Below are 13108 nucleotides of genomic sequence, written 5' to 3'. Positions count from 1 at the left end.
CTCTATGGCAGCAGAGTGGCAGTCCAATCCAATATGATTCAGGGACATATCTGGAGCTTTAGCCTTGGGCACAAAAGTAAACTGATGTACTTAAACAGCACGAAAAAGCAGCATGAGAGACCAAAACGAAGGGGATAGTTTTGTCATGCAGCTTCAGGGTTGGGTGGGATTTGCCGAGTGGCTTTCCATTTATGACTGATGAGAAAATTGTGGGCTTGACATTTGGATATGGACCTCTTTGTGGTGATTCATGCCTTTGCTGGCTTCCCACACACTTTCTCCCCTTTCAAATGACTGAAAAAAGCACAATGTTCTTGAATGAATTTTTCTTCCTGTGTGCCCTGCTCAAGACATGCGCTGCACGGAGTCCCCGTGACTGTCATTAGCTAGCAGTTGAGTTCCAGCTCAAGTGGAAAACACCATAACATCCTAAATATCAGACATCTGCTGTCTCCGTGCCCCAGGCCATGTCACTTGCAATTATTTGAAGAGCTCAGGATCAGCTCGGCGGTTTGGGCTGGAGAGCAGCCCGAGCTGCAAACACTCTCGGTGGAAGGGTTGTCTCCTCTGGAATGCACTTCCCCACTTCAGCTCTAACAGCCTGGATTTCATGACCCCCAGGTCATCCTGTAGGGTCCATCTGCTTTCCCAGGCTTTGAAAGGGGTGGAGAAATTTGGGAAATTATAAGACTACTATAGGAAATGGATAGCAGCAGCATGGCACGAAGAGCTTGTGCCTTGAGTTGTTGACTCAGCGGATAAAGATTGTACTGATACCAAGAAAATCTAAACCAGAAAGGGGATCTGCAACTATGCTAAAGAAATAAACACTTATTGACTTTGTAGGGTATAAGATAGAGCATTTTTATAACCTGATAAGTAAAACTGTTCTGATTAACGTTTTACAGTCTATAAATAACAATAAAATAAAGAGAGAGGGGGAGAGAGGAAGAGAGAGAGAGAATGATCCTATCAGGAAATTTAGGTCTTACAGTCATAAAAGGAGAAGGGGTGATAAAAATGCCATTAAGAGATGGTTCCAAAAGCTCATTTAAAATATTTAGTGCTGATCCCTTTGTCTTCTAGCTCCTTAAAAGAAATCACCTCTTGCATCACGCCATTCAAACTGAATTATACCTTCAATTTTCCTTGTTTCCTGCTATATTCATATTAAACTATTATGCTGTACACAGGAAAATATCCAGCAAAGGCAACTAATCCTACTGTGTGCTAGGAATGGTTTTCTTCAGATGGCTTTAATGCTGAAGACAAAGGTCAGCAATTTACCACAAACAAAGAATTTAATATTTCCTCCACTTGTGAGCAGCATACTTCCACGGTCCTCACAGAGCTCTTCAATTAAATTTCCACTGGAAAGCGGGGCTTTGAGAAACCCTCTCTAAAGGCTGCTCAGTTTTTTTCCTGAGAGACTTGAAGTTGTGAATACTGTACTAGGGAGCTGCCAAATTATCCACAAAGTTCCTCCACCATTTCACCTCTTCCAGGGACTTTTATTTAATTAATGCATTCCACAAGTGTTATGGTGTGGGGCTGCTTGCAGCTGAGAATTTCTTGTTTCGATGCACGGACAGTTCATGTCAAACCTTGCAGCCCCACGACCGGCTTTGCTTTGCGCACGCTGACTGAGCAGCCTGAAAATGCCTCTCAGAGCAATACATGAAATGGACAAATTGTGCTTTGAAATTGGGAAGGAAGGGGAAGACAGCTGGAAATGTGCATTATTTAAAATGCTGTAGGATGAGAAACAGATGCCGGCATGGCATTTGTGGAGCTGCAAGTTACACAGCTTATGCTGGCAGTTGGCAAGCGAAACTGGTATCAAATCCACAGCTATGCAAAAGCCACCACCACAACTGGCACCCAGGCTGGCAGAGCCAGCCAAGAGTGAGCGATGACGGGTGCTGAAATATTGCCCCTCTCTGCTCTGGTCCCCTCCAGGTGGAGGTGCAAGGTACTAGGCAAGGTAGGGAAAATCAGGCTGCACCTGTCTGTGAGATGAACACAGCATTTCTCTTTCAAGGGCTGCCTGCATTATTAGCTGTCGCCAGGACTTAAATTCACTTAAACGAAGGGAAAGAAAGAAAAAAAAAAAAAAAAAGAAAAAAAAAAAGGAGGAAGAAAAGCAAAGTGCTGTATTTGCTCTCTAATTCAAGTCCTGACGATCCATATCTCACAGCCAGAGCCTCCAGCTGAACTCCCAGTGCTTTCTCTGCTCTGAGGCGTTCAGAGGAAAGGGTTTCTGATCCCTCGCTAAAACACATGTTGTAAGTGGGTGAGTTGGCAGCGGGCTGAGATTCCCTTCCTTATTGCTGCCTACCAAAGAGGGAAACCCTGGAAAACTGCCAGGTCCGGGGACTCGTTAGGGAAATACTAGTTTGCTGATTGGAGTGAAAAAAAAAAAAAAAAATAGGATGAGGCAGAATTCCACATAATTCTGCCAGCTAAAATATTGTTTTGACTTGCATCAGTAGAAGGAAACTAGTAGCTATTTTATACAAGGGATAAAGGCTTTTTTTTTTTTTTTTCGGGGTGGCGGGGGAGGGAATGTGATGTAGCAACTAGTAGACAGAAGGTTAAAATCACTGGGGCTTAGGAAATAACCATAACCCCTCACTCTCAAATATCATGTGAGAAAAGAGAAAATAAAGGAATAACTTACTTATACAATGAGTTACAGTGAACAACTGTGGACCTTTTTACAGGTTTCAAGCAGTCTATAGGTGCTTCCTCGTAGTAATCGATTACGGGTGATGGTTACTTTCCACATAATTCAAAGGCGCTATTGAGAACAAAATCCTATCCCTTTTTTTCACCCAGGATGGCAGCTGTCCACCAAGACTCCTTTAGGATTTGAAACACAGGCCTGTGCCAGAAAACTTGTGAAAACCACAGGGCTGGAGGGTGGATCCATGTCTTCCCTCTCTCTGTGCCGGCCCTGTCGTAATCCCAGGCCGTACTGATGCATGGAGCCCATTGCAGCAGGCGGTGGGAGTAACCACAACCTCGTGTGACCTCTGCGTTGGCAGCTTTGAAACTTTGCTTTGCCGCCTTCCAGTCCTTAAGATGTTACCTAAATAAGTTGATTTGTAACTCAAAAGAAGGGCCCTGGCCCCTGAGGAGACTTTGAAGTGGACTCTAAAAAAGACATTAGCTCTAGTCACAGGACTGGGGCTTGTCAGCGGCAAAGAACAGGGAGAAAAGGCTGTAATTCTCCCTCGCAGCTCTGACCACTGATTCATAGTCACACTGGCACAGACAACACTGGCATAAACAATATTTTTAGATATTTTTTTCTTTTTTTCCATAGGAGATAATGAGGTTATGGCGCCCCACTGACACCCGCAGTCTCCCGGGCAGGGATGAAAGCAGCCTCAGAAGGAGGGTCTCTACCTTGGAGGGAGAAACCCTCAGTGGAGCGAAGGACGGTCATGAGGTCCGCTCCCAGCACAAGGGCTGGTTAATAGATGCTCTTTTCTCTCTTTTTTTTTTTTTTTTTTTTTTTTTTTTAAATACTCCCACTGATGACGATGCAAAGGGGGCTTCCAGACCATCCATTCTCCATCCTCCTTGGATGAGGATGAGGTTGGAGGCAAGCAGAGCCTGCAGGAGGCAGCAGGGCTAGCCCATTCCCACCACAGGGGCAGTGACCCTGCTCCCTGGGGGCCCTCCAGACACCTGCATGGAGGTCTCTCCCAGAGCCATCCCACCTCCATGCTGCTGCTCAGGCTGAGCAGGTTCAGCTGAGATCAGAAAAGGATCTTGTTAGGAGTGGAATGGCTCTCAGATAGCTGATTAGAGTGCCTATGTCCCAGTCTGCTACATTAAGCCCAATGCTCCCTCCTGTTTGGTAAGCTCCCCATGACAGGTTTCTCTTTTGTCCTTTAGAGACCTTTGCAGTGTGACCCCACTTGGGGTCTGTGCTGAAGTTACTGATCATGACACAAACAATACATATGCTGAAAGGTCAAATGCAACGAACTCAGGGACCAAGTGCTGAATATTGTTTGTTTGGACCAATCAGAGTATTGCTAAAGTGATTTATATCAAATTCTTCCTATACTCAAAACAATTTTTCTCCATAAACCATGTTTACAAATGCCAAAAATATTTTGAACCAGGTGCTACGAAAGCCTGAAAGCACTTACGTACTTATAGAGGGCTGTTTCAACACTGCAAATACTCATGTGTAGTTGAGACAGATTTTGTTCCTCAAGAGAACAACCTTACACCAATTTGTCCACACTGCCTTGCTCTAATTTGTCCAAGTGAGAGCCCAGAAAATCAGTGTGACGTGAAGAGGCTGTCAAGGTGCTGCTGTGCAAATACAAAGATGCTGCAGGGCAGGAGGATGGTGAATCTGGCAGGTGCAAAGAAATCTGTTACTATTTATAGAGGTTAAAATTTGGTTGGCCATTCAATAACACAGAGAATTCACAGCTGTTGAAATTAATTATTCTTCTGGAAAGGGAAAAAACTCTACATTTTTCTAAATGTACTGCATTTTACTCTAATGTCTTGGCACATTTTTGAAATGTTATAAGATTTCAGACTTTTTGTTGAGCCATTTTTGCACTGAACTTTACCAATTCCAGGACAACTGGGAGCTCTTCAGCAAAATCACATACCATTCTACCTTCCTCCCCAAACTCAGGCAAGTTTTCACAGTTTGCATTATATCATCTTGCTCTACAATTTTATTTCCCTTCCCTACATTTGAAATTTACTCACCTTTGCTATTTCTTTGTGCAGGAGACAGCAATTTAGGGTACAGAATGTTTTTATTTTACTTGTCTTAGAATTACCTGGCATTGACTTATCATAGTAAAATGTGATTAATATGCAAATAAAAGTACTGACATAACCAGGAACACTAACCAGAAATAGTCTCTTAACTCTTGCTTCTACCCTGCTGAGCAAGGGTTCAACTTTAATATGAATATTTAGCAGTATTCATGGCCACACCCCAATTTTTGATTAACAGAGCACAGAGAAATAATTTCAATTATCCCCTACAATGTGTCTTCAAAGAAGCATATAGTGATTATTTGGAAAATAAAGGGAATCTTTTAATGACTCCAGGGATTCAGCCAACAGGCAAAATTTTGTTTGTTTGTTTGTTTTGTCACTCCCAATATGAATTCCCCCACATTCTGTCTTAAAAGCAGAATTAAAAGCTATGTGTGGGATTACCCCAAAAGCTCTCAACCTCTCTTTTCCTCAAAAGCCAGAAATCAGGAGCAGTAGGATAATAATGGGCCAGATTTGCATTAAGGTCCCTTATCTAGGTCTCACCTGAGGCATGGACTTAGAAGGAGTAGGAATCCTGACCCTTTTAAGCCATGAACTAATTTGCAGTGACTTATACTATATTTAAAATTGAAGTGCTGTATTTGCAGTGTCGTCATTTGCATTGTCAGGAAAAAAACAAAAAACAACAACAACAAAAAAAGCCCTGAACCAATGGGACTGAGGCGCTGAGACCAAGGACCTTCACAAAGAAGGAAGAAGTACATGGTGTGCCGAAGAAGTACACTTTGTGGCAAAGATTGTCTCAGTAAAAGAAGCACCACAAAGATAGACGTAAAATTAAAAAATAATAATAAAAAAAAGTATGAGATCACTTTTATATATTACAGATATTCAGATATTTATATGTTACTGATATTCAATATAAAAAAAAAAAAAGTGAATTTTGCTTCATTCAGATATTTTATTGATTTTGGAGGACTTTTGTATAAATAAGGTCTAACACATTTTCTGGTTTTAAGTTAAGAAGGGGGTGCTTTTATTTATTTTTTTTATTTTTTTATTTTTTTATTTTTTTTTCTCCTGTCCCTCTTCCATGAAAGAGCATGAGAAGAAATAAAAGCAAAAACTATTGGTTTTCAGGTTCTTAGCCAGAATACAAATAACTCCACTTTTCTACTATAAACGTTTTATTTAAAAGCTATCTTACATTACAAAACCTTTCAGCTAGGGGCTCAGTCTCCCGTGCTCACCCACACTGACCTGCAGCTTCTGGGTGTGCCATATTTCTAGACTGTTTCTAGTGAGTCTAGAATGAAACCCAGCCATAGTCCTAGAGGCCTCTGTTAAAACCAGAGGAAACCACATCAAAAAAACTGCTTCCCCTACCACCTACCCCAAACGAGTTCTTTTCCCTGACAAGCATTAACTGAGGCCAATCTTCTCCCTCCCCAGATGCCTGAGTGCATCCCCGAACCCAAGGATTTTGGGCTGCTTGAGCACACTTCACAGCATCCCTGTGATCTAAGTCTGGTAAATCTTTTCTCTCTCTTTTCCCCGCACACGGTTCCCTGCTTTCACTGTAAGAGCGCTCCCGTACAATTTATTTTAAGGGAAATGTTCTCACTGACTTAGCAGAGCTGAACTGAGTCAACGAAACCAGCGGCTTCCTTTGCCCTGCCGCCTTCTTTCCATTAATATCAGTAGCAAAGTTACATGGGAGTTCGACGGGAAGAGGAGTAAGATGTTATCATAAATGTAGCCCTACCTCTCATCCCCCATATCCAGGAAATGCTAACTCGATTTTAAAATAAATTTCCTTAACAACCAAGCACTACTATTTAACAGGACCCGTGAGCACTTCTATAGCATTTTACAATTTCAAATCACTGCATAAGTATTAATTAGCCTTAATGACTCATATTACCTAATAAGATAATGAAAAACCCTGCAGCTCACAATATCTACTTCTATTTTCAGTGAGAGATGAAATGGATCTTTTAAAAGGGTATGTTCCCTTTTAATACCTTTTCTGCATATCCCTGTAGTAGCTTTTGGAATTAATTCATTTTTTTCTTCCTCTGTGAAGATTAATTTATTGCACCAACTATAGTCTTTGCCACTAAATAAAAATACAGAGGTTTAGGGATAATATTTCTACCTTAGGAAGCTTTCTATTGAATGACTGCAAGTGTGGACTCGTTGCTTGGGAAGGAGACTTGGGTTTGCTGCCTGTTCTTTACGGAGAAAAGCAACGTCTTTCTTGGTTTCTTTCTGGGTTGCCACTGCCAAGGTAATGCTTAATGGATTAAGTCTTGTGAAATGAATTCTGTAAATAGAATGTGGGCTGAGATCATTTCAACTCATTTCCCCTGCGTCCCCTTCCCGTCCTGGAAGCTGTCAAGCACAAGCAGCCTGCGAGCAGCCTGTGCTCCCAGTGTTAGTCTTGAGTCTCGCTAGATGCATAAAACAGCTTGTTTTTCACATACTTTCTGTGATGGCATTAAAAAAAAAAAAAAAGTGAAAAAAAAAAAAAACCCTTCTCAATTCCACCCATCGCTATAAACTGGATACAGCTAATCTTGCAAGGGCACCAAACATTGCTCTATTTGTCCATCATTAGAGCCCTGGAAACCCATGTTTATGATAGAATTATAGTTGAATCTGAAGGATTTTGAAGAAAGGAACTGAACCAACTGCGGGTTTGTAAACAAACAATATGGTTTTGACGTCAGTCGTATCATTTCATGTGCTGGAACACTATCTATCACGCAGCCAGTTCCTGCCCCTGAAGAGTTTCTAATTTAATTTAGATGCATTCATGATATGGGACAGCACGTCAAATCCAAGAAACTACAGGGTACTGCTGAAGGTCTACGCTGGAAAGGCTGTGTAAGCTGTGCTTCGAAGGAGACCTTTTGGCTCAGGGAAGAGAGAGGAAAGTTGTGCCTAGTGCAGGAGAAAGAAATAGGGAAGGAGAAGGGGAAAGGAAGGGTATGGAGCTCAGATTGTCAAAGGGAAGGACTTTGTTTCTTCCTCAGAAATAAATCAGCTTGAGGGTTTTTTCCTGCATTGATGCTGTCCAAAAAATCTGCATAACTTTTTCCAGAGCAATAAATCCTATCACGGCTTTCAGTGGTGCTTCCAGCTCTGCTTTCCATCCCTCCTGAGCTCCCCTCCCTCTGCGCTCTCGGTGGTAGCCCTGCAGATTAGAGCAGCATGAGCAGCCCAGGGGCTGTGGGGCTGGCCAAAAAGTGCAGCCCCCAGAGGGTCTGTGCCAAGCAGCTGAGGCAGGAGCCCCGCTTTATCCCCTATCCACAGGGGCAGACACCTTCATGGGGAGCTTACACCTGGGTGATGCACAAACAGCAGCAAGGTCCCACTTCACCGTTCAAAAATGATTTGTGAGCTGATGTGTTTATCAGCTTGGACCTTAAAAGATGTGGGGAAGAATCCTAAGTTCCTCAAATTTCTCCAGAAACTCGCTTTGATGAAGAGTATAACAATGATGCGGTATGCTGATTTTTGCTTTTATTTACTAGATAATTTTCTGCTCCACTGATTCCAGTTCCCCAGGTCCACAGAAAGCCCAGTGCATCCCCAAGGTGTTTCAGAGCTCAGGGCTGGCTGTTCTTTCTCTGCTTTTTTTTTTTACAGCTTTTCTCTGGCTGAAAAAATATTTCCAATAAAAATGTACTTTTTTTTTTTCCAAGGAAAACTAATGTTTTCTACAAAAATATATGTATATACATATATATATATTTCTGAAAAACTCTTCCCCTAGTTTTGGCCAAAAAAATATGATCAGCCTTCAGTGCAGTATCCAGACAGATACTGTAAGATCACCACGGAAGTTATAACCACTTGTCCCTGGTTATTTACAGAGGGAGGCAAGTTTCAGTTCCTTCTCTTGATCTAGTTGTGGGCTTCAGAACTACATTTCCAAATGTTGTTTTTTAATCACTGTAAACATCAGAGCTGAGGAGTCTGGTGGAGAGCAAATTGGCAGCTTCTTTGTGCTCTGATCAGATTGGGGTTTTGATGCTTTTCCTCTCCCGTTTCAGTGCCTGAGCTTTATGAATGACACCACCACGTAACCTCAGATTCTGAGATCTGCACATTCACAGCATTTCTCTGTCTACGTCTCCGTTCCCTTAGCATCTCGCCAGTGCCTGACACAACCCCCAGCTGAAGCAGGGCAGGGTGCCACCCCACCGCAGAGCCTTGCTGTGAGCATCAATATGCCACAGTGTCACTGCACCCAACAGAGCACACCAGCAAACTCGTGCTCTGCTTTCCCAAGGGCCCCTCGCCCATGCACTTATCTCTGCAGCACCTGGAAACCCTCAAAGCAAAGGCACCCAAGAATTGCTGGTGGGAATTTGGGGAGGATGCCCCAGCACCACAGTGCAGAGCAGAAGCGCCCGAGCCACTTTAAATGAGACAAGTGGGGTATAGTAGCAGTCTTTCTGCCACAGGATGGAGCTCAGTGCAGGCTGCAAAGCATTTCTAGGGAGCTGGATAAATAGTCAAGCACTTCTCTGTCACTGATGCCCATGCTGCTGCTTGCTACGAGCACCCGTGCTGGCTGCCTGGCAAAGCTCGGTTGGGCAGCTCTACACTCCATGGCAGTGCCCGCACCATCAGCGTGCCTCCAGGGATACCCAAAGTGACTCAAAAAGGTCATATGGGTGAAGGTCTTGATCTGAAAAAGTACAATTCAGAAAAGACGAGGGGGAAAAAAGAGCCAGCTTTTGTAAAAAGTGAGCATGTGAACTCTGTGCCTTCAATTTTGTCCCACTTACTTGGTTCACTGTCTCTACAAAGCATCTCTCACACAGAAATGTATTTTTGACAACAGTGAAAAGGAACCTGCCAGAAAGGGAAGCTCAAGCTACTTTTACCCTGGATAAATGGGACACAAATGTCACACAAGAGGTTAAATGGCACTGGAGGATTTTTCTCCCTTCTTAAACCAGGTGTGGCAAAACTGGGGACTGATCTTTCTGTCATTAAAGTCTCGCTGAATCCAGCTCTTTAGCAAAATACATCTCCCCGGTTCTCCTTCTACCCAGACACAATGCACAACCAGAAGCTCCTCTACTGAAGGAGTTAAACTTTTCTGCAAAATAGTGCAACAAATCACTCCCTGCAACAAACAGCAGACACATTCTGTGGCACTTTCCCCACAGACTTCAATCTATGGGGAAAAAAAATCTTGATTTATTATATAGCATTTGGACAGTTGCGAAAGAAAATTTGCCAAAGATCAGAATAATCAACTCTTTCACCCAAGCAGTTTTTTATGAAAGAAAAAAGCACAGAATGGGTCTGAGCAAAATAAATAAAAATTCCACACTTTTAACCAAGAGAACCTTTTGCGTCATTCAGAAATATTTACAGACATCCAAAATCTTTTATCATCAAAAAGACACCCTGGCCTTTGAAATTACAACTTTTTCTTATATTTTTGTTTACTGATGGCCTTTAAACTAGTGGGTATCGCTAACTTGTGGCATCGACTCATGCCATGTTTGCCCAATGAAGGAATTTTTAAAGCTGCGCCTTGCTATTTTTTCCCTTCCCTTGAAACATCTCTTTTGCAGAGCTATCAGCCGTGAATTTTAACGATAGCAGCACGCCATTTGCTAGCGGGATCCGTGATATGATTCATCGCCACTAATGTCAGAAACACAAGTTTTCATCGATTGGAAGGGCTGCTAATGCCAGTGCTATCCTGGAAAAGGTGAGCTGTTTTCCTACGGCTTGCCTTTGGACACGAGAAGGGTGCTGCAGCAGAGACGTGCAGTCGCTGTGCACAGCGGATCTATCAGCCTCTCTCAGAGGCATTAGGGTGGCATCCCTCTGAACACCCCCCCGAGCCACTTGCCCATCAATTAGCACACAATGCAGGCCACAGGGTTTTCCTACAGAAGGTGTTGTGCACTTTGGGCAAGAATGGGCAAAAAATAAGAAAGAAGAAAAGTTGTTTTAAGCGCAATCCAAAGAGGTAGCTCCTTGGCTAAATGGCACTTTTAATAAAGACATTTCCAGCGGTTGTTTATTTATCAAAACACACTGCTACTCCCAGGTGTTTTGATTTTTGTTTCTGTGCACAAGAAGGAGGGGAAAAAAGGGTTTTACTAAGCGAGCCTTTCAGTAAGACACCAGATGATGGATAGTCAAACACAGCGTCTCCTGTAAACACAGAGGGAACCAAAAGGTATGAACTGACTCATAATTGTGTCAACACAGGTCGCAGACCCTTGGTTTATTTCAGCCTTCCTGTTTTTCACAGATTTCTTTTCACACTACACTATTTTCTTAAGACACAGACGCTTTTCAGTACACCTTAGTGGGGTGCAAAAGCACACACGGCTTTACACCAGCATGTGGGCATTTGTGCACACATGTAGGCTGTATTTCCACAGTCACAGCAGCAGCATTTTCCACCTATGGCTCACGGCTGCACTACACCAAGCAGTGCCTTGCTGCACAGCAGTTCGTGCCACCTCTAATCGAGAGGGAGAAAAGGTCCAGCCTGTCCCTACCCTGAGCTTTTCGACAGAGGACCTTGGGAAGTATCCAGAAGAAAACCTCAGCAGCCTAATCCTCTGGTTCATGCAGTGTGGGGTTTTTTTTCTAACATGTGGCAAAGTGGCATGACTGTGTCTGGCCAGAAGTGCTGGGAGGCTGACACATGGCAGAGAGCTCTGAGATGAGCAGAACCTACTAATATTTGTCTCGATCCCTAAGCACATGGCACTGGGGTTGAGTCCTTTTTCTTGTGTAAAGTCATTCTTCTCTGCTCGTTGTCAGCTGTCACAGAACAAGCCTCTCTGTGGTCTCTGTTTCATCATCGAATTTGTTTGGCACTGACTGCGGAGCCCAAAAGTTGTCAGGGGAGGGACTGATGGCAGACACACCGTGCAGCTGGATTCCCTGCAAGTCCTGCAGCAGCTCAGCTGGCAGGGGATACAGGAAGGCTGGTTCAGTGTGTTCCCTCGTAAAGTCACCTGTGGAACCCCCTCGTCCCTGAAACCCTGAGGTCCTGGTAAACAACTTGCAGAAAATAGCCCATGAAGATGTGTCAAAGGATAATTGTTATCCTTGCTGTGCAGGATAATATTGCCAGCAGAGGCAATAAAAGGAACATCCATACACTACCCTGCATGCCTCGGGTCAACTGCACATGTGCGAATGCCTCGGTGCTAGACACCCAGGTCTGGTTCATCCAAGCTGTGTCAGACACACTGTACGAACAAGGGGAAGTTTATAAACAGCATCTGTTTGGCTGGGATGCTTCAACCTCAGCTACATTAACATTACATGAAAATGTGGTAGTGCCAGCATGGGCTGATGGCCTGATGAGGCTCAGCAGGAAAGCTGCTCAATAAAATCAGAGTCCCAGGACAAGGATCGGGACCTCATTTCCCATTGTGTAAAAATCAGGTGCTGTAATTCCCAATCAACAGGTAATGGTTGCAGTGAAGCCATATCCACTGCAAGCATCACAAGGGCACTTGCCCTGTGATTTCTCCAATTCAATCACACACACACACAAAAGGCAAAACAAATTAGTTAGGATAAAGCTGCCACCAAAAATGTCAGAAATAACTTTTCAGAAACAGAAATATTCTGCAGACTTTTTTCCTTAAGCCACTACCTTTAGAATATTTTATGCCTTTGCAAATCTTATGTAGTGCAGTTTTTCCCCTGCACTACAGAGAGAATTCCCTATGTACATTACAATAGATTAAGTTAGATTTGCCTCCAGCAGGTTCTGTAGGTTTAGAAATTTTTCCAAGGTTTGTACATATGTAGAGTGGCTAAGTGGCCTTGTGAACTGGAAAAAATTATTGTCTCTTTTCCTGCCTCCCCCCTCTTTCTGTACCTCCTTTTAGCTCTATGGCAGAAAGCGAGGGAAGTGAAATTTACTGAGGGAGACCATGAAAAGAGCTTCAAAATGTTCTACATATTTTCTCTCCATAAACACGCTGTGAATTTCGAATGTAAACAGTGCCAGGGCACTGCCAGTCAGACCCCAGGAGTTCACCCAAGTCAGACAAATTATGCTCCTTGCTATCTCAGTTGTTACAGTTTGTTGCCTTTCATTCAGTCATTGCCAATGCCTGGATTTTGTGTCAGTGTGGGGGAAAAAAACAGCCTCAGTTGCTGAAGTTAACCTCTTGTGGTGAGATCAGCAATACTGAGCTTTCCAACGCGACTTCACAAGGAGATAATCGCTGCCCTTGTTTGGCAAGGGGGCAGTCAAAAGAATGCTGACATTTGGCAGGTGTGAGCAGGAGAAATGCTGTGGTAAGGAGATGGTCCCTGCAAG

General features: G+C 43.4%; 1 protein-coding gene across 3 annotated transcripts in view; it reads right to left on the bottom strand.

Moving 5' to 3' along the window:
• The window catches only part of GRK5 (G protein-coupled receptor kinase 5), a 164778-nt gene that overhangs the window by 83542 nt on the left and 68128 nt on the right, over nucleotides 1-13108 (bottom strand). The window lies entirely within an intron of this gene.

Source organism: Aythya ferina (assembly GCF_964211825.1).
Source record: "Aythya ferina genome assembly, chromosome: 7".
NCBI classification, from domain to species: domain Eukaryota; kingdom Metazoa; phylum Chordata; class Aves; order Anseriformes; family Anatidae; genus Aythya; species Aythya ferina.
Note: the sequence above shows the minus strand (reverse complement) of the source record. Positions and strands in the feature narration are given on the sequence as shown.